General features: G+C 38.0%; 1 pseudogene; it reads left to right on the top strand.

Annotated features, from left to right (window-relative positions):
• The first annotated feature begins 1,432 nt into the window (after positions 1–1,432).
• Positions 1,433–27,948, top strand: part of LOC116811120 (5'-nucleotidase domain-containing protein 1-like) — a 30,848-nt pseudogene continuing 4,332 nt past the window's right edge.

Genomic DNA, 27,948 nt, shown 5'->3' with positions numbered 1-27,948 from the left:
AATACCTCATACACTTGTGGTTATGTCATAACCTTAGTTAAGGCTTATAGAGACAGTAAAAGCCCCTTTGAAAACCTGGCCTCATAACTTGTCTACACAGTCTCTGTACAGAGTTGCTAACCTGTGGTAAGTAAAGAATGTCACTTTCTAATAGGCCCAGGTGCCCCAGGTTATCTTGGCACCTCAAAAGGAGAGGCATTTAAACTCATAGGCATTTGAGGGTACAAACCCATGGATGAGCTCAGCTTTTAAAAAGTCTTACCTGAGATTCCTTATGGAACAAAGTTCCATCAAAACAAATTTGAAAAGCCTATGTGAAAAATAATTATTCCTGTTGCGCTTCATGGAAATAACCAGGCCAAGTATAATAAGACTAAAGTTTATTTTATAAGCAAATCAGTCCTATCATTATTTTTCTTTTTTTTTTTTTTTTTTTAACAAAAATAAAGACTGGGGGAGACCAATTATGTTTCAAAAGTTAGTACACCTGTCATTAAATTCTAGTCACATCAGTTGTTTTTAAAATTTTATCTGCATTTTAGACTAACCCCGCTTATTCCTATGAACCAACCAGTGATCTCTGGCTGCAGCTCAGAAGAAACAAGAAGGATGAGTAATATAAAAATCTGGATCAATATTCTAATTCTGGGCAATTATCATCCAAATCTTTCCCGGTGATGGAGATAAATGGGGTCCCCATAACCCGGAGGTTGCTTTTTTGGGGAAATAAGACCAAAGGACCTAACGAAAGCCAAATCCTATGCACCAAAGTCTTAGCAGGCATAACTATAGCCACCAGTTACCTGGGTGTGTCAGCAGCCTTGGGATTTTTAGAGCTGTCCTCACTCCCTTATTTCATTTTGGTCCATGTCTTCTAATCTAATAACCTGGTTGTCTCGTCTCACCTTCAGGCTATCAAGTTCCAGATAATCCTCAGTGAGGGATACTATTCCCTCAATAATCAAGAGGCATCCTTTTACAGGAAGGAGGCAAAATCCTGCCCCTGTCTCCCTTGCAACTGGCTAGATACTGCTTTCACCAATGCATGGAGTCACCCTCTTGCCCTGACAGCTAGAGAGACCAAGACCCACAGGACCACTACTGCCCCTTTGTCTGTGGGAAGCAGTTATGGAAAATGGACCTTCATTCATTCTCCCCTAAAGATTCAGGGGTCTTGGCTCTTGAGGGGTAAAAGGTTAAAGGTAGTTAGGCATGAGTCGGGCAGGAGAGGGCTCTTCTTCCCCCTACCCACTAGAAATGTCAGGTGTTGGTTCAGCAATTATTGCATTGCCTCTCTAAAAGTAATAAATTGGCAGCCAGCACCAGGGAGAGACCATTTCCTGATGGTCCACAGATATTAACATTAAAGTGTTAACTAAAGGCAGACCCCAGGGAGAAGAAACTTTCTGGGTATGCACATTAAGAGACGAAAATGGCAAAGTATGATATTCTGGATACATTCCACTGGAAAAGGGAAGAAATCCTCAGATGGGCATGCATGCAACTTCATAAACACAGTGCACATGCTCATTTCACAAAGGTAAGGTGGGCTCTGTGCATGCAGGCAGCCCACCCTAAGGGAAGAATCCTGGGAAAGAGGCGAGTTAATTAAAAGTCCTAGGATCATCGTTAAATGGGGCACTTGACCCTCTCTCTCTTTAACTTTCATGCACCCTCTTGGATTTCTTCCAAGTGAACTTTCCTTTCTTTCCTGTTCTAAAGCCTTTTAAATAAACTTCCACTTCTGCTAGGAAACTTGCCTTGGTCTCTTTTTATGATATATGCCCTTCAGTCAAATTCTTTCTTCTGAGGAATCAAGAATTGAAGTTGCTGCAGATGTGTATGGATTCACTGCCAGTAACTTGGGGTAACTCAGATCTCTGCCACTGCTAACAAAACAAAAGTAGAGCTGACCTTGTTCAAGCAGAAGTTTGGGAATTAAGTTTGAACTCCTTTATAACTTCTTCACTCAATCCACTCTCTAAGACCAGTTGTTGAGGCTTCTTCTCATTGAAGAGACCTTCTTCAGGAAGTTTGAAATCCACTTCCTGAATCTATACTAAATTTTGAAGTACAAATATACTACATTCTAGAAAAAAACCTACATAAATACATGTGCAATTGTGAATGAGCACTAATTCAGTACTGTAAAATGAAAACATTTTTACAGATAATAAAAATGTCAGCCAATATGTGAGTAGTTAAACCAATTATAGTATTTAACTGGTATTTACAGAGCACTTAATGTTGACCAAGCACTGTACTGAATGCCTTATGTGTATTATCTCATTTATTCTTTTCAACAATTATATTAATTAGTGTCAAAGCAGAAATTGCACTGGATAAAATTAAACAGGTAAGGAAGACTTTATTCAAGAATATTGCAATGATGAAGAGAGGTCAGAACTCAGTCTGAACTTGACTGTGCTATAAAAAAAGAGTGGGAAAGGTTTTTAGGCATTGAGGATAGCTAGTAGAAAAGCACTGGAGGACTTTGAGGGTGGGTGTTAGGACATCTGTGTTTGTCAGTTGGCTTTGCTCTAAGGAAAACTAAGATTCTAATTATTTTGTTTTTTGAGCCAGGGTCTCGCTTTGTCACCCAGGCTGGAGTGCAGTCACATAATCATAGCTCACTTCAGCCTCCAACTCCTGGGCTCAAGGAATCATCCCACCTCAGCCTCCCAAGTAGCTTGGACTATACAGATGTGTGATATAACATTTAGCTATATATATATATATATATATATACTTTTATATATATAATATAAATTATATAATATAATATAAATATATATATATAATATGGCTAAATATATATATACTTTTTTTTTGTAAAGGGGGGTTTCTCCATGTTCCCCTAGCTCTCAGACTCCTAGGCTCAAGCAATCCACCCACCTTGTCCTCAAATGTTTGGTTCATATATATTTAAAATTGTTACATCCTCTAGCTGAATTCACTTTTTTATCATTACATAGTGACTTCCTTCATCTGTTCTTGTAGTTTTTGTGTCTAAATGTATTTTGTGTGATACAAGTAAAGCTGCTCCCACTTTTTTTTGGTTTCCATTGGCATGGGATATCATTTTTCATTTCTTTATTTTCAGACGATGTGTGTCTTTATAAATGAAATATATTTCTTACAGCTAACAGATCAAAGGGTCTTGCTTTTTCATCCATTCAGCCACTCTATCTCTTTTGATTGAAAACTTTAGTTCATTTGCATTCAATGTTTTTATTTATACTAACCACTTACTCCTGCTATTTTTATTTGTTTTTTGGTTGTTTTATGGTTTTATCTTCCCTCTTTACTTATTTTCTGCCTTCCTTCTAGTGAAAGTGATTTTCTCTGGTGGGATGCTTTTATTTCTTGCTTTTTACTTTTTGTGCACCCATTTCGTGTTTATTGATTAGAGTTTACCATAATGTTTGCTGTTAATACTTTATAACTCATTGTTTTAAGCTGATTACAACTTATCACTGTTTTCATAAAAAGCAAGCAAAAACAAAACAAAAACTTGTCTCCCTGTTGTTAAACTTTTTGTTGTAACTATTTATATCTTATTGTACTGTCTATGTCTTGAAAAGTTATTTTTATTGGTTCATCATTTAGTCTTTCTATTTAAGATAAAAGTAGTTTACATACCACGAATGCACTTGTGTAATATTCTGTGTCTTTCTGTTTTCTTAACATTACCAGTGAATTTTGGACCTTCAGATAATTTCGTACTGCTCACAACATCCTTTGCCTTCTGGTTGAGCTACTGTCTTTAGCATTTCTTGTGGGACAGATCTGATGTTGATGAAATCCTTCAGCTTTACTTTGTGTGGGACGTTCCTTATTTCTCCTTCATGTTTTAAATATATTTTCACTGGATAGACTGTTCTAGGGTAAAAGTTTTCTCTCTCAGCATTGTGAATATGCCATGCCACTCTCTCATGTCCTGTAAAGTTTCCACTAAATAATCTGCTGCTAGAAATAGTGGAGTGCCATCGTGTGTTATTTGTCTCTCTTCTCTTGTTGCTTTTAGTATCCTTTCTTTATTCTTGATCTTTGGGAGTTTGATTATTATATGCCTTTAGGTAGTCGTCTTTGTGTTTGATCTGCTTTGTGTTCTATAACCTTCTTGTACCAGGATATTGATATCTTTAAGTTTGGGAAGTTCTCTGTTAGTATCCCTTTGAATAAATTTTGTACTCCTATCTCTTTCTCTACATCCTCTTTAAGGCCAATAACTCAGATTTTTTCTTTGGAAGCCGTTTTCTAGATCCTGTGTGTGTGTTTCATTGTTTTTTATTCTTTTTTTATTTTGTGTCCTCTGACCGTATTTTCAAATAGCCTGTCTCACTCATTCTTTCTTCTGCTTACTCATTCTTTATTCTGCTTGATTGTTTCTGCTATTAAGATCCTCTGATACATGCTTTATTATTTCAAATTCATTTCTCAACTTCAGATTTTCTGCTTGATTTTTAAAAAAAATTATTTTAGTATCTTTGTTAAATATATCTAATAGAATTTTGAGTTCCTTTCCTGTGTTATCTTAAATTTCTTTGATTTTTCTCAACACAGCTATTTTGAATTTTCTGTCCAAAAGATCACATATCTCTGTTTCTCCAATATTGTCTCTTTGTTTTGGTCAGTTGATCAGGTCATATTTTCCTGGTCATGTTTTCTTGATGCCTATGATGTTCATCTGTGTCTGGGTATTGAAGAGTTAAGTATTTATTGTAGTCTTTGCAGTCTGTGCCTGTTTGTATTAATACGTGTTCTTCTTGGGAAGGCTTTTCAGGTATTCAAAAGGACTTGGGTTTTGTGATCTAAGCCATATCTGCACTAGGGGACACCCCAAGCTGAGTAAAAAAGTGTTTTTTGTAAAGTCTTAGAGGCACTACCTTGATAATCTTTGATAAGATGCAAATAACTATTTGGATTATCAGGCAGAATCTTTTGTTCTCTTTCTCCCAAACAAGCGGAGTCTCACCTTCTCTTCTTAGCTACCTAGACCTGGGGACAGAGTAACACTCCTGTGGCCACCACCCCCAGGACTTCACTGTGCCAGACCCGAAGCAAGCACAGTACTGGGTCTCTCCCAAGGCCCACTGTAACCACTAACTGGTTACTCCCTATGTTTACCCAAGGCCCTTGGGCTCTACAATCAGCACAGGTTGATGCAAGCCGGGTATTTGTCTTTTAATTCAGAATGATGAGTTCCTCCAGGCCCTGGGGGAATCCAGTGGTGTGATCAGGGTCCGGGGACTGGAGTTAAAAACCTTAGAAATCTACCTGGTGTTTTATTGTACTGAATCTGAGCAGGTACTTAAACCACAAAACTCAAAACCACAAAACTTCCCACTCTTTCCTTGACTTTCCACAGGAAGAGAAGCCTCACCCCGTGGCCACCACCACCAGTGGCCCACAGGGAGTACTACTCGTCTACTGCCAATATTGCCTTAAAGCCCATGGTCTCTTCAGTCAGCTTGTGGTGAATGCTGCCTGGCCTGGGACCGGCTTTTCAGGACAGTAGGCTCCACTCTGGCCTAGGGCAAGTCTATAAATGTCTTCTAAGAAGAAAGGCACTTGGTGTTCTATACCTTTTTGACTGAGCTGGTACCTAAGGTGAACGACAAAATTCCTTTTACATTTGCCTCTGCTTTGCTGAAGCAGAAGTAGTCTCTTTCCACAGTTGTCCCAGCTGGGAATGTGCTGAGTCTCATATGAAGCCAGCAAATCTCAGAGTCTCACCCAGGACCATGACATAATACCTGGATGTTGCTACTGGCTTTTCAGGGCTCAAGGTCACTTTAGTGAGGAGGTGATGGATCCTTCTAGGACTAGGTTCTTTCTTTCTTTCAAGGCAGTGGGTTTCCTTCTGGACCAGGGTGTGTCTAGAAATGTCATCTGGGAGCTAGTGCCTAAAAACGGGGCCTCATGACTTTACTATACTGCTATGGCTTAGGTCGTATCCAAGATTCAAAGCAAAGCCTGTTTACTCTTCTTTCTCTTCTCAAGTGGAAGGAAAGGGTGTCTTGAATCCACAAGTTGGGCTGCTTGGAATTGGGTGAGGGGTGGCAAAAGCACTCTTTCAGCCACACCCACTTGTGTTGAAGTAGGTCATGTGCTCCCCCAAGTCTACTGGCTCTGAGCCCAGTTTAGCACTAGGACTCTCCTGAGAAGTCTGCTGCCAAAAGCATTGGAGCTCATTTGTATGTTATTTGTTACTTTTCTCTTGTTGTTGTTAGAATCTTTCCTTTATCCTCAACCCTTGGAAGTTTGATTATTAAATGTCTTGGGATCATCTTACTTGAATTAAATCTGCTGGGTGTTCTAAACCTTCTGGTACTTGAATGCTAATATGTTTCTTGAGGTTTATGAAGTTCTCTGTTATCCTTTTAAATAAACTTTCTACCCTGATCTCTCTCTCTCTCTCTACCTCCTTTTTAAGGCCAATAACTCTTATATTTGCCCTTTGGGGCTACTTTCTAAATGTTTTAGGCATGCCTCATTCTTCGTTTTAATTTTTTTCACTTTGTCTCCTCTGACTCTTTATTTTCAAATAGGCTGACTTCAAGCTCACTAATTCTTTTTTCTGCTAGATCAATTCTGCTGTTAAAAGACTCTGATGCATTCTTCAGTTTATCAATTGAATTTTTCAGCTCAGAATTTCCACTTGATTCTTTTTAATTCTTTCAATTTCTATACTAAATTTATGTAATAGAATTCTGAATTCCTTCTCCATGTTGTCTTAAATATCTTTGAGTTTCCGCAATATGGCTATTTTTAATTATCTGTTTGAAAGGTCACATATCTTTGTTTCTCCAGTATTGGCTCTCGGTTTCCCATTTAGGCCATTTGGTGAGGTTGTGTCTTCCTGAATTGTCTTGATACTTGTAGATGTTTGTCTGTGTCTGGGCATTGAAGAGTTAGGTATTTATTTTAGTCTTTATAGTCTGGGCTCCTTTGTAACTGTCCTTCTTGGGAAGGCTTTCCAAGTATTCAAAGGGACTTGGATGTTGTGAACTAAGCCTTTGTTTGCTGCAGCTATATCTACTTTATGGGGCACCTCAAGCCCAGCAACACTGTGGCTCTTACAGATTCATAGAGATACTGCCTTGGTGGTCTTGGGTAAGATCTGGTAGAATTGCCTGGATTACCAGGCAGAATCTCTTCTCTTCCCTTAATTTTACTCAAACAAATGAAGTCTCTCTCTCTCTATGCTAAGCTGCCAATAGCTGGGAGAAGAGTAATACAACCAACTCTGTGGGCATCACCACTGAAACTGAACTGGGTCAGACCCAAAGCCAGCACAACCCTTGGTCTCACCCAAGTACTGCAGTGACCACTGCCTGGCTACCCCCTATCTTCTCTTAAGGCCCTAGGGTTCTACCACCTACAGGTGTTAAAGCCAACCATGCTTGTGCCACTCTTTTAAGCACAGTGAGTTTCCCCCGGCTCTGGGTGTGTCTGGAGGTGTCATCCAGGAGTCAGGGCCTGGAGTCTGGAACCTTAGAAATCTACCTGTTGGTCTATTCTACTGCAGCTGAACTGGCATTGAAGCCACTAGACAGTCTTTCCCATTTTTCCCTCTCCTTTTCTCAAGCAGAGGATTCTCTCCCCATAGCCACCACCATCCCAGCCTATGGCAAGTTCTGCCTGGTTACTGCTGATGTTTACTCACCCCCAAGTGCTCTTCAGTCAGTTTGCTGTGAATTCTGTCTGGCCTGTGTCTCTCCCTTCAGGGTAGTGGGTAACTCTCTGGCCTGGGACAGATCTATAAATGCTGTCCAAGAGCCAGGGTCTTGATTTGGTGACCCAATGGGCCTGCTCTATTCTCTACTCCACTTGGGTACTGAACTGGTACCCAAGCTGCAAGACAAAGTCCCCTTTACTCGTTTCTCTCCTTTCCTCAAGCATAAGAAGTCTCTCCCTTTAGCCACCACAGTTAGGGATGTTCTGGGTAACACCTGAAGCTGGAACAGCTCTATCACCCATGACCTACAGTGAGTATTGCCTGGCTACCACTGCTGATTATTCAGGGCCTAAGGATACTTGAGTCAGCAGGTAATGAATCCCGCCAGGATGAGTCTTCCCTTCAAGGTAGCATGTTCCCTTCTGGCCCACAGTGTTTCTAGAAACACCCTCTGTGAGCTAGGGCCTGGGATGGGGACCTCAGGACTCTGCTTGTCACCTTATCCTACGGCATCTGAGCTGTTATCCAAGTGAAAAGACAAAGTCCACTTTACTGTTCTCTCTCTTCTCCTCAAGCAGAGGGGAGGAGTCTCTCCTGTAGCTGTAAGCTGCACTGCCTGGGGTTGGGATCGCAGGGGGCCACACAAGCATTCCCTTAGCCATCCTGGCTCCTATCTCACTAGGTCTCGTGCACTCCAAATCCACCAACTCCAAGCCCAGCACAGCACCGGGACTTGCCCAGCATTTGCATTTCTTGTGGCCTAGACTACTTTTCAAACTTATTTAGGACCCTGGAGTACTTTAGCCCTTGACGGCAGGGATTGCCAGAACTCAGGTTCCAAACACTGGGATGGGTGATTCCCCTCTGTCTATGGCTGGTCTATATGCCCCCTCCATGGGTATCAACTGAATTCTGCCCAATGTTGCTTTCCACTGTAACAGGGCAGCACTGAGTTCCAATGCAAAGTTCCACAATAATTGCGTTATTTCTTCCCCAAGCACACAGATTCTCTCTCTGGACCACATGGCCACTGCCATAGGAGGGGTGGAAGGGTGGTGTAGGCTATTTAAGACTGTCTTTCCTACCCTTTGTTTTCCTACATATGTCTTTAATATGAAGTTAAAGCAGGTATTGTGATTGTTCACCAGATTTTTGGTTCTTATGAGAGAACATTTTTTGTGTGTGGATAGTTGTTCAATTTGGTGTTCCTGTGGTAGGGGAACAATCACTGGAGGCTTCTATTTGGCCATCTTGCTCTGCTCTCTCTCCAAGTTTATTTTTTATTTCTGTTAATTGTTATTTCTGTCTACTGTGTCCATTCTCATTGTGTTTAAGGCAAAGTTTGTTATAGAGTGAGGATATCTTTCTAGGGAAATATTTTGTTGCTCTAAACTACATCTGTGATGGTAAAGCAATATGTATTACTATGTATATATAGGTTGGTACACTTCAATATAGGGCATTTACCTCAATTTTCTCTGCTTATAGCCCACTTGATGGACAAGGTGATTTTAAAGCCATAGTTATGGGAGGCTGAGGCAGGAGAATTGCTTGAACATGGGAGGCGGAGGTTACATTGAGCCGAGATCACACCATTGTATTGTGCCCCAGCCTGGGCATCAAGAGCGAAACTTCGTCTCAAAAAAAAAAAAAAAAAAAAAAGCCATAGTTGTAGAGGAGCATTGCTTAACTAGTTTTGTTTTCAACGCTAAGTCAGGGAGAGCCTGCTGGGGTACAAGCTTCTTTTATAACAATCCCTCAGTGGTGTTCTTTTGTTTGAAAACCTATGAAGAAAATGAAAATGTGTGTTGAGGATGACTATAAGACAACTGTTCTTAAAACTGATTCTGTCCTATCAACCTGGGGAACTTATAAAAAGATTCCTCAGCCTCACATGGTTCTTGCTAGGATTTTTTCTTGCTTCAGTATTCTTATTACTGTGACTTAGAAGTTGCATATATAGACTTCAGACTTCAAGTTGTAAGCAGTCAATATCTATTGAAATGCTTGGGCGATTTCAATATGCCACAGAAAAGCACTGTCCAATAAAAATATAATGTAAACAACATATGTAATTTTGTATTTTCTAATAGCATTATTAAACAAAAAAACAAGTGAAATCAATTTTTAATAATTTTACTTAACCCAACATAACTGAAATATTATCATTTTATCTTGAAATTAATAAAATGTACTAATGAGCTATTTTACATTCTTTATTATTCATATTAAGTCTGTAAAATACAGTGTGTATTTTATACTTTCAGCTAATCTCAATTTGGACTAGCCATATTTCAAATGCTCAATAGCTACATACGGATACAGGCTACTGTATTAGACAGTGCAGATCTAGGAGACCTTGGTTATGGCTATATAATGTTCCAGTGCTGACTCTGATCCAATTGCTTTAAGTATTTACCTGTATTTTCTTAATGTGCATGATTTCTGCTAACTGTAGTAAAGTGACATTTTAACGGTGTCTGAAGTAAAAAGAGATCATTTGCAGTGTGTGAAAATGGTTACCAGATCATTTAATGCAAAGCGCCACAAAACTTCCTCTAGGATACAATACTTCTTGTATTTACTGTTATTCATTCTTGTCCAGTATTATGTGGGTTATATAAATAATGCTTCACAATGTATATCGAATATACTATAAAAAACTGACTTCTATGTTTGAATCCATATATGGCTAATAGCAAACAGAGACTGATGGCAACAGAAGAGTCATTTATGAGTAGCAGCAGCATTAGGTGAGTTTGCATGGGCTAAAAAAGCATAGCTCAGGGAGGCATAGAACTGGAGCTATAGATAGAACATGTAAGACTGCATGCAAGAGAAAGGATATGAGTATATAGAGAGAAAGACCTCTATATTAGCATGGATCTACCTGCTTAAAATTGGATTCAAAGAAAGACTCAGTAAGTCTAATGTTTTGAACATTTTATTCGACATAAAAATGAATTTCACAGTAATCCCAATGACATATAGAAATCAAATGTAAGAATAAGCAAACAACAATATCGAACTATGTATTTTGCCATCTCAAAAAGCCAATTCAACTATCATAATGTTACTCTTCAGTTATGAAGATTCGCTCAAGCAAAATGTTGCCTAATTACAAACAGACCACCATGACTGACCAAAATTTTGAGAGAGAGAGGAATCTAAAGATTAAATATAGTCATGTCAAATGGTAATTGACTGAGGGTCTTCTAACTAAATCTCAAACAAATATTATTGTATGAATATTCTTCCAAATTACAAAGAACAGGGTGATTAAAATGAAGACAGGGAAGAGAGAAAATACAGAAAGTTCTGATATTGGGAAAGACTAATAAGAAATTAGATCAAACAGTCAGATAAATATTTACAATAAAATATAAAAATAAATTAAGGAAAAATTACAGATATTTCAGTTTAAATGCTTTTTACAAGTTTTTAAAATTTCTTTTTAAATTGATACGTAATATTTTACATATTTGGGGGTACACGTGAGTATTTGTTACATGTATAGATGTGTAATGATCAAATTAAGGTATGTGGGGTATTTATTACAGAGGTTTGAAAGAGTGAATGGGTGGGAAGGAGGGATAAAGACAGGGTGGTTAGTGGGTACAAACATACAGTTGGAAGTTCTAAAGTTCCATGGTGACAATAGTTAGCAATAATGTATATTTCATAGTAACTAGAAGAGAGGATTTGAAATGTTTCCAACACATAGTAATGATAAATACTAATGTTTAAATGCTTTTGATTGCAAGTAACAGAAAACTCAAACTCAAATTGTTTTAAACAATGAATGAAATGTATTGACAAAATGTAGTTGAAAAAGCCTAGAGGTAGGATTTCAGGTGTAATTTTATTAGGCCTCTAGCTTAGTTTTTCTGTGATTTTTCTCAATGCTGCCACTCTCCATGTGTTGCAATTGTTTTCAGGCTGTTCTTTATCATTGTAGCAAAATGGCTACAGCAGTTACAGAATTTACATCACCATGCTACATCTTTATAGGAAAGTCCTGTATTTTATTCTGAATCAATCTGAACCAATCATGATGCCCAGAAAAATACTACACATTTATTGTTTTGGGTCAGGGTTATTGACTATACATAATTTAATTGGTATTGCAGAGGAAGTGAGATTATGCTAACTGGATTATAGCTCTCAGTGCTCATCCCTATAATGAATATCAATCCCATCCAAATTGCATGGCTGCCCCAAAATGAGGGAGGGATGGAATAGATGCTGTGAAGACAAATATCCACTTTATGAAGACTAGGATATATGGTCCTGTATGATATATCTGAAAATCCAACAAGAGAAGTTTCAGTTAGTCATAATGTGATCTACCTTAAGAAGAAACCTGGCTTTCGTTAATATGCTTAACAGATGCCTGAGCCCTTAACAAATAAGTAGATTGTATTGCCATCGGGACAGCCTGGTCTTCGGCAGTTTCTCTTTAGTATTTTTATGGCATCCGTAGGCACAGATGCCAAAGAAAACCAGATGGCCTGAATGTCACGCGTGGCCTCATGACCCTCTGTCAGATATCGGAGGGAGTCCAGACACAGCCAAAACTGGTGCATATGACAGCAGCTGACTTCCAGTTACCTTTAAGTCATTAACATATTATGATAATACTGAAAACTCTCCCCTGAGGGAAGACCCCTGACATTTTGTGTACATGTAATGTATGAAGTAGTATGTTTATGAACTATGCCTGTGTTCCTGGAACTCCTCTCCATACATGTCTACATACTTCTCCCACCCTGCATCTAACTCTTTATAACTCCCATTGCCTTTATAACTCCCTGCCATTGCCTAGAGAGAAGGTGCCTTTTGAGCGTGAGCTCTACTTCTCCATTCTTTGGCCACTGAATGAAACCTGATTGTTTCTCCAGTTGCATGTTCTTTTTTTGTGGCCAATATAAAGTAGGGAAAGAACAGAGCTGATGACAATGTTACATTTGGGCTCAATTATTATGAAGACTTTGACAAATTATTTCAAATTAAATATTTAATCATTACATATCATACTTTAAAATATCATTAAATCAAATGCAATAATTCTAAAGCAAAATTTTAATATTTTTCTTGATGAATATAGTTTGTTTATTGAATCACACCAGTGAAAACCATCTGTTCCATTTTATTTTTTCCCAAATAGTTTTTTATTATATAGCCATATGTAATGAAGTAGATTGTTAATAATTTTCAATTTGAGAAAGATAATTTGTGTAATTTGAGAGCCTTACTAAACTCTAAAATGTTAATCTTTAATAGATATCATTGAAAATAAAGCCTAGATACTGGATCAGAGTTAATCCATAATATTATTTTTGTGGGGCTTTCTTTTGAGTGTGTGTGTGTGTGTGTGTGTGTGTGTATTGGCCTACAACAGTGTTGTTCAACAGATATGTAATACAAGTAACATAAGTAATTTTCTATTTGCCATATTAAAAAGTGAAAAAGATTATTTTAAACAATATATTATAACAGTACATTGTAACCCAATATATTTAAAACATTATTTCAACATTAATCAAATAAAAATATTAAGGAGATATTTCATCCTGTTTTTTTCCACTGCGATTTCAAAATGTTGTGTGTATGTTACACTTTCAACACGCATCAATTAATGCCAGCTATTAATACATTTTAAGTGTTTAATAGCCCCATGTAGCTAGTGGCTCTCATATTTTATAACATAGGTTCAGAATTATTTATGATTGTTCTTTATACAGCCCAAAGGCTCTGGATGTTAGCCAAAGGTACAATGTACCTTGTACTGTGTAGTATTTTTAATACATTGTTACGCTTTGTCTTTACTTATTTTATAGATATACTTCTCCCGGTTCTGTCCTTGACACATACTTTGATACAGTTTATTAATTCTGTGTGCTGAGTCTTGATAATCCTTCTTATTTAAATTCTAGTTTTACCACCTTGTACTTGCCACCCTTTTATTTACTTAGAATTTACTGGGATGAATGCCAATAGCTGCCTAATTCCACTTTCTTCAATACTTTCCCTTTCTACAGTATGTTTTTTTCATAGCATTTTCATCTGGATTCTTTAAGCCTTACCTAAAAATTAGCTTTCCTAAGGCATTTATGATATTCTGTTCCTTGGTGCACACACATTCACTTATCAAGCACTCAAGATTGAATAATATTTCACAATTCCCATATCCTCAGCTTCATCTAAATTGACTTTATTCAGATTGTTCTAAGAAGCATTTTTGTCCATTTATAATATAATCAGAGAAAAGTAAGATGAAGTAACAGACAGAAATTTTTCTTCCTTCAAGTTGAAAGTATTTCCAAAGGCCTATATATTTTGATAAAATTAGATTAATGTCAATAGGATATCAGGAGCTATTTCAAAGACTATACTGATATTAATGTGAGGTCAATCAAGCATGTCATATTGTTGCATTTAAAAGACAACAAATGGAAAATGCATAGCACATATTGTTTCCTAATAACTTCTCAATATATATTTGTCCCTCTCTCCTTCTCCCATCTTGATATAATTATGTCATTTGAATAGACTTGGCAGCAAAGAGTACTAGTTAAAATTGTGAGCTTTGCAGTCACAAAGTCTTGGGTTCTTAGCTCTGCTACTCACTAGTTGCATGACTTTGAGCAAGTACCTTTATTTCTCTGAGTATTTCATTATTTATATATAAATGAGGAATGATAAATTTAAATCATCTCACTGGTTGTTGAAAAGATTAAGTAAAACAAGTAATGCTTGAACATAATTGGCACTCAATAAAATTATTTATTAATGTGTTTATTATTGATAATAACCATGGTGCTTCAAGGTAAATTCAATAGTCAGTCTACACATATTTGTCATTATTAATGCAATTTAAGGAATAAAATATTTTTACTTAAGTATCTAAAACTGTGTTGAGTATAAAACCAATAATTTTAATCACTCTGTAATTTTTTAAACATTAATGAACCAAATATCTTTTTCAAGAATTTAGGAAAATAACAACAAAATGAGCCAACAAAAGTAGGAACAAGTTATTTCAGATAAAAAAATAGTTACAGTCTTATAAAATTGATACATAAACCAAAAGCAATTGTTGTTTCTGTAAAAATAAATTCACCCATGACTGATTGATATGGTTTTGCTATGTCCCCACCCAAATGTCATCTTGAATTGCAGCTCCCAAAATCCCCATGTGTCATGGGAGGGGCCTAGAGGGAGGTAATTGAATCAGGGGTTGGGTTTTTCCCATGCTGTTCTCATGACAGTGAACAAGGCTCACAAGGTCAGATAGTTTTATAAAGGGCAGTTCCCCTGCACATGCTTTCTTGCCAGCTGCCATCTAAGATGTGCCTTTGCTTCTCCTTCACCATGTGCCACAATTGTGAGGCCTCCCTAGCCATGTGGAACTGTGAGTTCATTAAAACGTTTTCCTTTATAAAATGTCTTTATTAGCACTGTGAGAATGAACTCATACAGTAAGTTGGTACCAGGTACCAGGTACTTTACAGGGCACTGCTGTAAAGATACCCAAAAATGTGGAAGAGACTTTGAAACTGGGTAACAAGCAGAGATTGGAAGAGTTTGGAGAGATCAAAGGAAGACAGGAAAATGTGGAAAAGTATGGAACTTCCTAGAGACTGTTGAATGGCTTTTAACAAAATTCTGATAGTGATATGGACAATAAAGTCCAGGCTGAAGTGGTCTCAGATGGAGATGAGGAACTTGTTGGGAACTGGAGTGAAGGTGACTCTTGTTGTGCTACAGCAAAAAGCCTGGTGGCAATTTGCACCTGCACTAGAGATCTGTGAAACTTTGAACTTGAGAGAGATTATTTAGGGTATCTAGCAGAAGAAATTTTTAAGCAGTAAAGCATTCAAGAGGAAGCAGAGAATAAAAGTTTGGAAAATTTGCAGCCTGATGATGCAATAGAAAAGAAAAACCCATTTTCTGAGGAGAAATTCAAGCCTGCTGCAGAAACTTGCATAAGTAACTGGGAACTGAATGTTAATCCCTAAGACAACGGGGAGAATGTCTCCAGGGCATTTCAGAGACCTTTGGAGCAGCCTCTCCCATCACAGGCCCAGAGGCCTAGGAGGAAAAAATGGTTTCCTGGGGAGGGCTCAGGGTCTCCCTGCTGTGGGCAGGCTAGGTACTTGGTGCCCTGAATCCCAACCACTCCAGCCATGGCTAAAAGAGGCCAACGTACAACTTAGGCCATGGCTTCAGAGCATGAAGCCCGAAGCCTTGGCAGCTTCCACATGGTGTTGAGGCTGTGGGTGCCCAGAAGACAAGAACTGAGGTTTGGGAACGTCTGCCTAGATTTCAGAGAGTGAATGGAAATGTCTGGATGTCCAGGCAAAAGTTTGCTGCAGGGGTGGAGATCTCATGGAGAACCTCTGGTAGGGCAATGTAGAAGGGAAATGCGGGGTGGGAGCCCCCACAAAGAGTCGCCACTGGGGCAGTGCCTAGTGGAGCTGTGAGAACAGGGCCACCAACTTCCAGACCCAAGAATGGTAGACCCACTGACCACTTGCACTGTGTGCCTAAAAATCTACTGACACTCAATGCCAGCCCATGAAATTATCTAGGAGGGTCCTGTGCCCTGCAACAACACATGGGTGGAGCTGCCCAAGGCTGCAGGAGCCCATCTCTTGCAGCAGCATGACCTGGATGTGAGATATGGAGTAAAGTGAGATCATTTTGTAGCTTTGAGATTTGACTTCCCTGCTGGATTTTGGAATTGCATGGAGCCTTTAGCTCCTTTTGTTTTGGCCAATTTCTCCCATTTGGAATGAGTGTATTTACCATGCCTGTACCCAATTGTACCTAGGAAGTAACTCTCTTGCTTTTGAATTTACAGGCTCATAGGCAGAAGGAACTTTACTTGTCTCAGGTGAGACTTTGGACTGTGGGCGTTTGAGTTAATACTGAAATGAGTTAAGAATTTGGGGGACATTTGGGAAGGCATGATTGGTTTTGAAATATGAAGATATGAGATATGAGATTTGGGATGGGCCAGGGATGGAATGATATGATTTGGCTGCATCCCCACCCAAATCTCATCTTAAATTATAGCTTCCATAATCCTCATATGTCATGGGAAGGACCTGGTAGGAGGTAATTGAATGATGGGGATGGGTTTTTCCCAGGATGTTCTCATGATGGTAAGTCTCAGGATATCTGATGGTTTTATAAAGGGTAGTTTCCCTGAACACACTCTCTTGCCTGCTGCCATTTAAGATGTGCCTTTGCTCCTCTTTCACCTTCTGCCATGATTGTGAGGCCTCCCCAGCCATGTGGAGCTGTGAGTTTATTAAAGCTCTTTCCTTTATAAATTACCCAGTTTCAGGTATGCCTTTATTAACAACATGAGAATGGACTAATACACTGATCTGACTCAGAAAAATAATAAAATAATACTTAAGCAAATTTAGAAATGAGAAACTGCATATGAAGAATTTAAAAACCAAGAGACTACAATATAAAATTCTATATCAAGAAATTTACAAATCTTAATTAACTAAAATTTAAAAAAATAATTGTATCAAAAAATCCATGCAATGAGAGGTAAAAATAATAAAACGCAAATTGGCCAAAAATGTAGAAGAATGTAAGATTATAAAATTTTACCTGGCAAAAGAAAATAGAAGCAGTGATTTTCCAATTGACTTCAAGGAACAGAAACTTTCAAGGAATAGAAAATTACTGTTATTTTACCTGTTCCAGAGCACAGAAAAAAAAATGAAAGCTCCTAATTTATGTCACCAGGTGTATTAGGCCATAGTTTGTTTTGCTATAAAGAAATGCATGAGACTGTGTTATTTATAATAAAAAAGAGGTTTAATTGGCTCATGGTTCTGCAGGGTATATAGCAAGTGTGATGCCAGCATCTGCTTCTGGTGAGGGCCTCCATAAGCTTACAATCATGGCTGAATGTGAATGGGGAGTAGAGTGTCACATGGCAAGAGCAGGAACAAAAGAGAGAGTGTAAAAATGCCACGTACTTTGAAACAACCAGATCTCATGAAACGTCAAAGTGAGAATTCAGTCATCACCAAGGGAATGATGCTAAGCCATTCTTAAGGGATCTTCCCCCATGATCAAAACACCTCCCACCAGGCCCCCTCTTCAACACTGGGGATTACATTTCACTGTGAGATTTGGAAGGGACAAATATTAATACTATATTGTTCCACCTCTGGCCTCCTATATCTCATGTTCTTCTCACATTGCAGGATAAAATTATCTCCTGCCAATTTCCACCCCCTCCTCCCATCTTAAATCATTCCAGCATCATGTTTAAAGTCCTAATCTCATATGGGACTCATCTCCTTCCACCTATGGACTTGTATAATCAAAACAAGTTGTTTACTCCCAAGGTACAATCGTGGTACAGGCATTGGGTAAACTTTAGCATTCCAGAAGAAATTGACCAAAAAAGGGACTATGGGCCCCACACAATTCTGAAACACAGCACAGCAGACACTAAACATTAATGCTTAAAAATAATTATTGACTCCATGTCCTATATCCTGGGCATACTGATGCAAGAGGTAGGCTCCAATGGCCTTGGGCAGCTCCACCCCTGTGGCTCTTCCACACTGACTTTGAAAGTTGCTGGTATATCTGCCATTCTGAGGTCTGGAGGGTGACAGCCCAATTCCCACAGCTCCACCAGGCAGTGCCCTGGTGTTGACCCTGCGTAGGGGCTCCAACCCGACATTTCCCCTCTGCACTTCCCTAGTTGAGTCTCTCTGTGAAGGCTCCATCCCTGTGGCAGGATTCTTCCTGGATAACCAGGTTTTCTTATACATTCTCTGAAATATAGGGGGAAGCTCCCAGGCCCCTTTCATGCTTGTATTCTGTTTGCCTGCAGATTTAACACCACATAGAAACCACCAAGGCTAACAGTGTCTTGCACTTTCTACAGGACAGCCCAAGCTGTTCCTAGGGCTCTTTGAGCCACAGATAGAACTAGAGTAGCTGAAGTGCACGGAGTGGTGTCTTGAGGCTGAGCAGAGAACTAGCACCCTGGGATTGGCCCCTGAAATCATTTGTTCCTCTTTGGCCTCTGAGCCTATGATGAGAATGGTGGCCTAGTAGATCTCTGAAATGCCTCAAGGCCTTTTTCTCCTTAGCTTGGGTATCAGCATTTGGCTCCCTTTTAGTCATGTTAATATTTTGAAAGGTTCATAGCCCTTTTAAATTCTTCCACTTAACATTGAATTTCCTTCTCTACGACATATCCAGATTGTGAATTTTCCCAATTTTTATGCTCTGCTTCCCTTTTAAATATAAGTTCCAATGTTAAGTCATTTATTTGCTCTCATATCTGATGAAAGGTTATTAGAAGCAGCCATGCCACTCTTGCATGTGTTGCAGTTTAGAAATTTCTTTTACCAGATACCCTAAGTCATCACCCTTACGTTAAACCTTACACAAAGCTGTAGGATGTGAACAAAATGCAGCCAAGCTCTTTGCTAGGATGTAACCCAGGTAAACTTTACTTGAATTCCCCAAAAGTTCCTTATCTTCATCTAAGACCTCATCATCCTGACCTTCAGTGTTCATATTTCTATCAACATCTTTGTCACAACCACTTAACGAGACCCTAAGCAGTTTCAAAGTTGCCCTTCTCTTCCTGTCTTCTGGGCTTTTTGAACTCTTCCAACCTCTGCTCTTTACCCATTTCCAAACTGCTTCCACATTTTCAGGTATCTTTATAGAAACACCTCACTCCTTGTTACCAATTATCTGCATTAGGCCATTTTTGTATTGCTATTAAGAAATACCTGAGACTGAGTAATTTACAAAGAGTAGAGGTTTAAATGGTTCAAGGTTCTGCAGGCTTTACAGGAAGCATGGTGCCAGCATCTGCTCAGTTTCTGGAGAGGCCTCAGGAAGCTCTTAATCATGGCAGAAGATGAAGGGGGAGCAAATTAATCACATGGTGAGGGCAGGAACAAGAGAGAGAAGGGAGATGTACCACACATTTTTACACAACCAGATCTTGTGTGAACTCGTAATGAGAACTCACTCATTACAAAAAAAAAAAAAAAAAAAAAAATGGTGCTAAGCCATTCATGAGGGATCCACTCCCACGATCTAAACACCCCTCACCAGGGCCCACCTCCAACACTGGGGATTACATTTTAACATAAAATTTAGAGGGGACAAACATCCAAGCCAATCTAGTAGCACTATGGCACTAGACCATTTTAAGGAGAGCAGACAAAAATGAACTCAGGACCACTCGCAGTAGCTGACCTTAGATGTCAAAACTACTTTTTGAATGTAATAACTCAATATTGCAAAATATAAGTTTCTTCAATTTGATTCATAAATTGAACTTCAGTACAAATCAGAAAACTACTGGAATTTTTTTTCAGAACTTGATAAATTAATTCTAGATTTTACTTGAAAGAAAAATTGTGTAAGATTTGTCATTTAAAAATAATTAGAATAATGAGGACATAGGTCTTGCCCTAGCAGTTATATAACATAATGTAAATGTACAACAGTTACAGTATTTGGGTACTAAAAGAGGAATAAACATATACATCAATGGAATAAAAGAGAAACACAAAACAAGGTTAATTCCCATAGCAAATAATAAAATTGACATTTCAAATTAGTAATGAAAGGGTGTATTTTTCAATATATATTTTAAACATAATTAGCTCTTTGAAAATAAATTAGTTAAAACTCGGAAATAAGAATATATTTCAGGATATTTAGGCTTTCAATGTATAAGCAAAACTTGTAAACAAAAATGTATGGGAATGTTTTAGTTTTACCCACAAGAAGGCATTTCTAAGTGTGATGTGAAATTCAGAAGCTTTAAAGTAAAAAACATTTGAGAACATAAAATTATATTTTCTTTCACAAAAACATAAGTATACCTCTATACACATACATACACACATATATTTATACACATACTATATACATGGTATGTGTATAAATATATGTGTGTATGTATGTGTATATGGTATGTGTATAAATATATATATTTATATATTTATATATATTTACATATATATACTATTATATATACTATTATATATGTAAATATATATATATTTACATATATATACTATTATATATACTATTATATATGTAAATATATATATATTTACATATATATATACTATTATATATACTATTATATATATGTAAATATATATATATATATTTACATATATATATAATAGTGTTAAAAGAAATGACAAGCCAGGAAAATAATTCCAACATATAGGCCACATAAAGGGTTAATATCCTTGCTATATAAAAATAGATCACATGGAAATTTCCTCTTAAGCTAAAATTCTGTGGTGGTTGGTGAATTTTCTGATTGTACCATTATACCGCATCCTAAACTGTTGGAGAATATGTGAAGTCTGAGAAAAATCCCTAGGGTAATTATGTCCTGGCCATTATTTCTCTTCTTCCACCCAAAAAAAAAAAAAAAAATGATACTCTACCTTGGACTTTATGCTGTATTCATTTACTTTGCATGCCATTTACTTATACTTTATCTCCTTCGTTTCACAGAGTCAACCTTAAAGAGTGTTTTTGCCTATTAAAACAAAACAATTAACGCAGGGCTGCAAATTTAGCTTTACTGCTAACAGGGAGTAATAGGTTATAATCACTCCATCATGCTGGCAGTAAGATTTTAAGTCACAGGTGTATATAAGACTAGTTATTAACTCATTTTACAGAAATATTTTAATCAGAAAACTCCTTTTTTTTTCAGAACAAGTTTATAAAAGCATAATTCAGCATTCAAAACTATTCTGAGATTCTGCATCCCAGCCTCTCAGAACCTGGTACTTTCTGTATTTACCAATAGGAAAATATTGCTAATCTCATTAAGTACACCATGCTAACGTAAGGAACTTCAGCATTTTTCCTCTCCTCTTATATATGAACAGTTTTCAACATTAATCTTTTAAAGATAACTCCGTTTATTTTCCATTTTTAGTATGTGAAACCCAGAAGTGATTTTTAATGGTTAGAATTTAAGCTCCTAGGAGGAAATAATATCAATAAAATTGACATTATTGGGAATGCTGTCTTTGGACAGATGACAATACCTATTTGTACAATATGTACTGCTTGGTGCATCTACCATTAATAGGGCCTTGCTTTGAATTAACAGCAGTTTATAACTTTGAATTCACTTTGTATAAAATAGATGATCATTATCAGTATTCAGGAGAGGGAAAATCCAGTCATGAAAGGAGTCATTACAGGTGAGAATTCTAAGAACTTGAGACTGAAATAAGATAATATTGCCTATGAATACAACCTCTTACTGTAAGCTTAGGGTAATTTACTAATTTGGCATTTTGAAGTAAAAGTACAACGTCCATTTCTTATGTTAACAGACATATTTTTGCCTTATTGCTAGCCTCATCATATACAGGCATTAAAATACATTAATATTATTCAAAAAATGGAATATTACCTAAAGTAAGTTTAAATGCATTAAAAATATAATTCATTAAACCATCTACTAGTATTAGTGAGCTTACAAAGTAGGCTATTTCTTTTAAATATAATTCTTATGTGTGTCATATAAAAATTTGTAACACAGCAGAATACATAATGAACTATGTTTCTTTGTATGACATATATGGTACGATTTGCCATTTAAGGTACGATTGCTGAGTTAATTATTTTACTTAATAGCTAACTGGATCCAAATAAACAGTAAACCTATAAAAGAAAATTTCCAGTGAATTTATGCAAGAAGTAGACGAACATGAACATTTCTGTATAAGAATATTTGTTTATTTTTATTTATCTACATCTGCATCTATTATTATACCAACAGTGGACCAGGCACTGTAGTAACAGTTCTATTTGCATTATTCCATTTAATTTTTTTATTTTTATTTTTATTTTTTATTTTTAGACAAAGTCTCACTCTGTCACCCAGACTGGAGTGCAGTGGCATGATCTTGGCTCACTGCAACCTCCACCTCCTGTGTTCAAGTGATTCTCCTGCTTCAGCCTCCTGAGTAGCTCAGATTATAGGCGTGCACCACCACTCCTGGCTAATTTTTGTATTTTTTCATAGAGACGGGGTTTCACCATGTTGGTCAGTCTGGTCTCGAATTCCTGACCTCGTGATCCACCCGCCTTGGCCTCCCAAAGTGCGGGGATTACAGGTGTGAGCCACCGCGCCCAGCCTCCATTTAATTTTTCCTACAATGAGTTGAGTGGAAATTAGAACCCAGAGATGACTTCAAAGCACAGGCATTTTGTCATTATACATGCAACCACTTCTTAAATTCAGCAAGCGTATAAGGGCCTTAATATACTTGGTACAGCTTGAAATCTGAGAGAAAATCTGAGCAATGTTGCAAAAAGAACTTTCCTCCAGTTTGACTTTGGGAAACAAATGCAGAAAAGTGCATACTTTATGTTTAAAATGAGTGAAATATGAATGCACAGTTTTATATTATCAATGTCATTCCACATTTAATTGAATTTGATTTTTATCTCAGCCTAAATGGAATACAAGATTAAGTCACAGATTTCAATTTTCCACTTTTACCTCAAGAGGCAAGTTTTGGCAAGTCTAAGGTTTAGGTTTGTGCATTTTACCACTTCGTAGAACATCTATCAAAGTGGACAGACCTTGTTTCTTTATTTCTAAATATCTTCATGTTGAGAAACATTTGAACTGCTAAATATTTAAATCTCTATTAAATTGTCCTGAAATGAAAAATATATGATTTATAAGTAGCCCAAACAAGTGATAAGAAACTAATTTGCTTTGATTTCTTAACATCATAATTTCTTGATGTCATTGCAGGTACTAAGTTAGCCCTTTTCTATCAGGTGAAGCTACATATAAAATTATTGTGCTTGGTCAATATTTACTTAATTAGTGAGCATTTTCAGTCCCATAAAACAGAGAAATATGGCATACCATTTTTTAAAATAGAGAAAATAATTGTGCACAATAAAAATAACTTTACACAACCACTGTTTTTGTTTCATATCAATCTTTTTCTATCTATACATATTTATGTTTCCATAATTTTCATCATACATACCATTATTACCAGCATTATTCTATCTTTAAATAAATTATAGCTTGGATAAAATAAAACTGGCTATTCTTTTAAAACTTAAAAAAACTTTTATTATTTATCTACTCTTTATATATATATATATATATTTATTTATAAAAGCTACATATTATTGAATGCTACTATATCCGAGGAACTGTGTTCAGGATTGGCTACATAATTTTTATGGCTCAGTGCCAAAGGAAAATGGGGGGTTGCTTACTCAAAACAACAGAAAAAGGAGGGGGTTGAGCAAAATGGAGGAATACAAGGCTCCACTAATCATCCCCCCGACAAGCATACCCATTTAACAACTATCTACATACACATCAAAGCACCTTTGTAAGAACAAAAATGCAGTGAACACTCACAGTACCTGGTTGTAATATCATATTACTAAAAAAGGCACTAAAGGGGTTTAAAAAAAGGCTTGAACACCTGGCGCCATTCATCCCCCATCCCCCATTACCAGCAGCATGCTGTGAAGAGCATCTCTGGGTGTTGGGGGAGCGAGATCACAGCAATTATTAGACAAGGAACTCAGTGCTGTCCTATTAGAGCAGAAAGGAAAGCCAAACCAAATTCAGCTGATGCCTACCCACAGAGAAGGCATTTAAACCCGTCCCAGCCAGAGGGCAATCACCGATCCCAGTGGTCAGAATTTGACTTCCTGTAAGAATCACCCCCACATGTTACAGGGCTCTGGGGACCCAAATAAACTTAAAAGGCAGTTAAAGTCGCAAGAACTGCAACACTTAGGTGAAACCTAGGGCTGAACTGGGCCTAGAGACAGTGGATTGGGAGGGCATGTGACATACTGAGACACCAGCTGGGGCATCCAGGGGAGTATTGGCAGAATTCTTCCCCTAACCCCAGGCTGCATAGCTCCTGGCTCCAAAAGAGGCCCTTTCTTTCTGTTTGAGTAGACAAGAGGGAAGACTGAGGAGGACTTTGTCTTGCATCTTGGATGCCAGCTCAGCCACAGCAGAATAGGGCACTGCTCAGAGTTGTGAGGACCCCTTTTCAGGCCCTAGCTCCTATACGTTTCTATTCACACCCTGGGCCAGAAAGAAACATGATGCCTTGAAGCAAATGACCCAGTCCTGGCAAGATTCATCACCTGTTAACTGAAGAACACTTGGGCCCTAAATAACCAGCAGCAATACCCACGTACTATGTTGAGGGCTATAGGTGAGACTCAGAATTGCTAGCTTCAGATGAGACTCATCCTAGCTGTGGTGGCTATTGGATGAGAATCTGTAAGTTTCAGAAAAGTAGAAGGAAAACTAATGAGGACTTTGTCTTGCACCTTAGATACCAGCTCAGCCACAGGCAGGTAGAGAATCAAGTGGGCTCTTGGGTTCTTCAATTCCAGGATTTGGCTCTTTAGACAGTATTTCTGGACATTTCCTGGGCCATAGGGTCCCAATCCTCTGCAGGGTTACTCATAGGCCAGACAGCATTCACTTCACCACAAGCTGACTGAAGAGCCCTTGAGCTTTAAGGAATCATTGGTGGTAGTAGTCTGACCGTACTAACCATGGGCCTGAGGTGGCAGTGGCCATAAAATGAGGCTCCTCTGCCTTTAAAAAAAAAAAAAGAGGAGAGTGAGAAAGACTGTGTCTTATGATTTGAGTGTCAGCTCAGCTCCAGTACAATAGAATGCCATGTAAATATCTGAGGTTTTTGACTGTAGTCTCTTGCTCTCAGATGGCTCCTCTGGAGCCACCCACGGCCTAGGAAAACTCACTACCCTGAAGGAAAGGACATAGGTCTGGGTGGCTTTCGCACCTGTTGATTCTAAAGCCTCAGTGCTTTGAGTAAACTTAGGTGATACCAAGGAAGTGGTTAGGCGAGACTCATTGCTGTGCTGGCTTCAGGTCTGACCTAGCACAGTCCTGTGGGTGGTGACAGTAGGGATGCCTATGTCACTTCATCTCCAGTTCCAGGTGGCTCAGAAAAGAGAGAGAAAGAAAGACTCCCTTTGTATTGGAGAAAGTAAGGGAAAAGAACAAGAGTCTCTGACTGGTTATCCAGAGAATTCTTCCAGACCTTCTACCTCTATGGGTCTGTAAAAACAACAGCATTACTAGGTTTGGGCTCCCCCTAAAAAACAGACATAGCCTAGATACAACATTCAAGGTTCTTTGAATATCTGGAAAGCCTTCACAAGAAGGACAGGTACAAACAAGCCCAGAATATTAAGATTACAATAAATACAGATGCACACAAAAAACATATACAGGTATCAAAACAATCCAGAGAAACATAACCTCAATAAATAAACTAAATAAGGCACCAGGGATAAATTCTGGGGAAACATGTGAAATTTCAGACAGAGAATTCAAAGTAGCTGTCTTGAGGAAACTCAAATTCATGGTAACACATAAAATGAATTGAGAATTTTTTCAGATAAATTTAACAAAGAGATTGAGATTATTAAAAAAAGTCAAGCAGAAATTCTGGAGTTAAAAAATGCAGTTGGCATACTGCAGGTTGCATCAGAGGCTTTTTAAAAAATGTTTGCTTTAATTTCTGGGATACATGTGCAGAACGTGCAGGGTTGTTACATAGGTATACATGTGCCATTGCGATTTGCTTCACCTATCTACATGTCATCTAGGTTTTAAGCCCCGCATGCATTAGGTATTTGTCCTAATCCTCTCCCTCCCCTTGCCTCTCATCCCCCAACAGGCCCTGGTGTGTGATGTTCCCCTCCCTGTGTCCATGTGTTCTCACTGTTCAACTCCTACTTATGAGTGAGAACATGCGGTGTTTGGTTTTCTGTTCCTGTGTTAGTTTGCTGAGAATGATGATTTCCAGCTTCACCCACGTCCCTGCAAAAGGCTTGAACTCATTCCTTTTTATGACTGCATAGTATTCCATGTGTATATGTGCCACATTTTCTTTATCCAGTCTATCATTGATGGGCATTTGGGTTGATTGTAAGTCTTTGCTGTTGTAAATAGTAGGGCAATAAACATACGTGTGCATGTGTCTTTATAGTAGAATGATTTATAATCCTTTGGATATATATCCAGTAATAGGATTGCTGGGTCAAATGGTATTTCTGGTTCTAGATCTTCGAGGAATCACCACACTGTCTTCCACAATGGTTGAACTAATTTACTTTCCCACCAACAGTGTAAAAGCATTCCTATTTCTCCACAGCCTCACCAGCATCTGTTGTTTCCTGACTTTTTTTTTTTTTTTTTTTGAGGGGGGGTGATGGAGTCTCACTCTGTTTCCCAGCTGGAGTGCAGTGGCGTGATCTCGGCTCACTGCAACCTCTGCCTCCCAGGTTCAAGTGATTCTCCTGCCTCAGCCTCCCGAGTAGCTGGGACTACAGGCACGTGCCACCACGCCCAGCTAATTTTTGTATTTTTAGTAGAGATGGGGTTTCACCATGTTGGCCAGGATGTTCTTGATCTCTTCACCTTGTGATCCACCCTCCTCGGCCTCCCAAAGTGCTAGGATTATAGTTGTGAGCCACTGCACCCGGCCTTCCTGACTTTTTAATGATTGCCATTCTAACTGGCATGACATGGTATCTCATTGTGGTTTTGATGTGCTTTTCTCTAATGACCAGTGATGATGAGCTTTTTTTCATGTTTGTTGGCCGCATAAATGTCTTCTTTTGAGAAGTGTCTGTTCATATCCTTCACCCACCTTTTTAATGGGGTTGTTTGTTTTCTTTTCTTGTAAATTTGTTCAGGTTTCTTGTAGATTCTGGATATTAGACCTTTGTCAGATGGGTAGCTTGCAAAATTTTTCTCCCATTCTGTAGGTTTCCTATTTATCCTGATGATAGCTTCTTTTGCTGTGCAGAAACTCTTTAGTTTGATTAGATCATATTTGTTAATTTTGGCTTTTGTTGCCATTGCTTTTGGTGTTTTAGTAATGAAGTCTTTGTCCCCATCAATGTCCTGAATGGTATTGCCCAGGTTTTCTTCTAGGGTTTTTGTGGTTTTGAGTTTTACATTTAAGTCTTTAATCCATCTTGGGCTAATTTTTGTATAATGTGTAAGGAAAGGGTCTGGATTCAGTTTTCCGCATATGGCTAGCCAGTTTTCCCAGCACCATTTATTAAATAAAGAATTTTTTCCCCATTGCTTGTTCTTGTCAGGTTTCTCGAAGACCAGATGGTTGTATAGGTCCATCAGAGACTTT

This window comes from Hylobates moloch, unplaced genomic scaffold (genome assembly GCF_009828535.3).
Source record: "Hylobates moloch isolate HMO894 unplaced genomic scaffold, HMol_V3 SCAFFOLD_7, whole genome shotgun sequence".
Classification (NCBI taxonomy): domain Eukaryota; kingdom Metazoa; phylum Chordata; class Mammalia; order Primates; family Hylobatidae; genus Hylobates; species Hylobates moloch.
The sequence above is the reverse complement of the archived record's forward strand: the minus strand, read 5'-3'. Positions and strand labels throughout refer to the sequence as shown.